Source organism: Bos mutus, chromosome 7, assembly GCF_027580195.1.
Source record: "Bos mutus isolate GX-2022 chromosome 7, NWIPB_WYAK_1.1, whole genome shotgun sequence".
Lineage (NCBI taxonomy): Eukaryota > Metazoa > Chordata > Mammalia > Artiodactyla > Bovidae > Bos > Bos mutus.
The window spans coordinates 79,757,606-79,760,071 of NC_091623.1; the positions used below are offsets into that span (position 1 = coordinate 79,757,606).

A 2,466-nucleotide genomic window follows, 5' to 3' on the forward strand; every position below is an offset into this window, starting at 1 on the left:
GGGGGATGTGTTAGTTTCACTTCCTTCGTTGGTGGGCTGAGTTGAACAGGCATGCTCAGTTGCGTCTGACTCTTTGAGACCCCATGGACTGCAGCCTGCCAGACTCCTCTGTCCATGGGATTTTCCAGGCAAGAATACTGGAGTGGGTTGCCATTTCCTTCTCCAGGGGATCTTCCCAACCCAGGGACTGAACCCATATCTCCTGTGTCTCCTGCATTGGCAGGTGGATTTTTCTTTTTTCTCATTAAACTTTTTTTTTAATGGGTCTCAAATTCTGTGACATATTTTTGGTCAAGTTGTTTTCTTTAGAAAGTACTGATTTTAAAAACCAATAACTTAACTTAAATTGCCACACACAAAACATACGGTCCACAAAACATTCTCCTTTCCTTCTGAAGTAAGATGCATTGTTGTAATTAACCAGTCTTTTACTATTAAACTTAAATGGCCAATTGAGACAAACAGTTATGAGACTGTTCTTTCACCATTGATTAAGACTGGGGTGGCAGGTATTGGGGATAATACTCATTTAACCTTCTGAGCTTTCTGGACAGACTTGGTGACTTTGCCAGCTCCACCTACCTTCTTGTCCACTGCTTTGATGACACCCACAGCGACCATCTCTCATGTCAAGCACAGCAAAACAGCCCTTGAGAGGATAGTTAGAGAAGGTCTTGACACACATGGGCTTTCCAGGAACCATATCAACAATGGCAGCAATACCAGATTTCAAGAATTTAGGGCCACCTTCCAGCTTTTTCCCAGAGTGACGATCAATCTTCTCCTTCAGCTCAGCAAACTTGCAAGCAATGTGAGCTGGGTGACAATCCAGCACAGGTGCATGTCCAGCACTGATTTGGCCTGGATGGTTCAAAACAATCACCTGAGCTGTGAAGCCAGCTGCTTCCACTGGTGGGTCCTTTTTCCTGTCACCAGCCACATTGTCACGACGAACATCTTTGACAGACTCGTTCTTGACATTGAAGCCCACATTGTCCCCAGGAAGGGCTTCACTCAGTGCTTCATGGTGCATTTCTACAGACTTCACTTCAGTAGTTACACTGACTGGAGCATAGGTGACCACCATGCCAGGTTTGAGAACACCAGTCTCCATTCGACCCACAGGGACAGTACCAATACCACCAATTTTATAGACATCCTGGAGAGGCAAACGCAAGGGTTTGTCAGTTGGGTGAGTTGGTGGCAGGATGCAATCCAGAGCTTCAAGCAGGGTGCTTCCACTGGCATTGCTGTCCTTACAGGTAAATTTCCATCCCTTGAACCACAGCATGTTAGCACTTGGCTGCAGCATGTTATCACCATTCCAGCCAGAAATTGGCACAAATGTTATTGTGTCAGAGTTGTAGCCAATTTTCTTAATGTAGGTGCTGACTTCCTTAACAATTTCTTTGTATCTCTTCTGGCTCCGTGGAATCCATTTTATTAACTCCAACAATTAGTTGTTTCACACCCAGGGTGTAAGCCAGAAGGGCATGCTCACGGGTCTGCTCATTCTTGGAGATGCTGGCTTCAAATTCACCAACACCAGCAGCAACAATCAGGACAGCACAGTCAGCCTGGGATGTGCCTGTAATCATGTTTTTGATGAAGTCTCTGTGTCCTGGGGCATCAAAGATGGTAACATGGTACTTGCCAGTCTCAAATTTCCACAGGGAGTATCAGTGGTGATACCACTCTCATGCTCAGCTTACAGTTTCTCCAAGACCCAGGCATACTTGAAGAACCCTTTCCCAACTCAGCAGCCTCCTTCTCGAATGTTTCAATTGTTCTCTTGTCGATCCAGCCACATTTGTAGATCAGATGGCCAGTCGTGGTAGACTTCCCTGAATCTACTTGTCCAATGACAATCATATTGATGTGGGTCTTTTCCTTTCCCATTTTCTCTTAGGTTTAATGGTGGTTTTTACAACACCTGTGTCCTGGTGGCAAACCCATTGCGAAAAAGCTGGTAGGTGGATTCTTTACCACAGAGTCACCTCAGAGGCCCCAGGTAGGCAGGGTCAGGCTATCTCCCTGAGGCAGGCCATTTTGTATGCCTATAATAACAAAAGCAACAAGATAAGGGATAAAATCACAGAAGCAAATCCAGGATGAATTCAAAACCTTTCCTGGTTATAGTTTTTCTTAATTAATCTTTTAATATTCAGATTACCTGCCCCTTGTTGCAAACTTCTATATAACCTGGCTCCTTTCCTCCCACCATACCCACCCTCCCCTCCGCAACCGCCCCCAACAGAGAAACAGTTCTCTCCAGGTCACCTGAGTTGCTGTGTCTTGGGCTTGAAGTCCTCAGGATTCCCACTGAATAAACCTCTCAACTTTTCGGCCCCTTATATTTTTTCAGTGGACAGGGTGAGCTGGCAGACTGATGGTCAAGTTCTCTGCTCTTCACCCCTGCCTTCCCTAGGCCTCTCAGCCTCCTGCCCACTGCCCCACCCACTAACC

General features: G+C 46.0%; 1 pseudogene; it reads right to left on the bottom strand.

The window, feature by feature from the left end:
- Positions 1–409: 409 nt before the first annotated feature.
- LOC102271842 (elongation factor 1-alpha 1 pseudogene) lies at positions 410–1,899 on the bottom strand (annotated as a pseudogene).
- Positions 1,900–2,466: the final 567 nt, after the last annotated feature.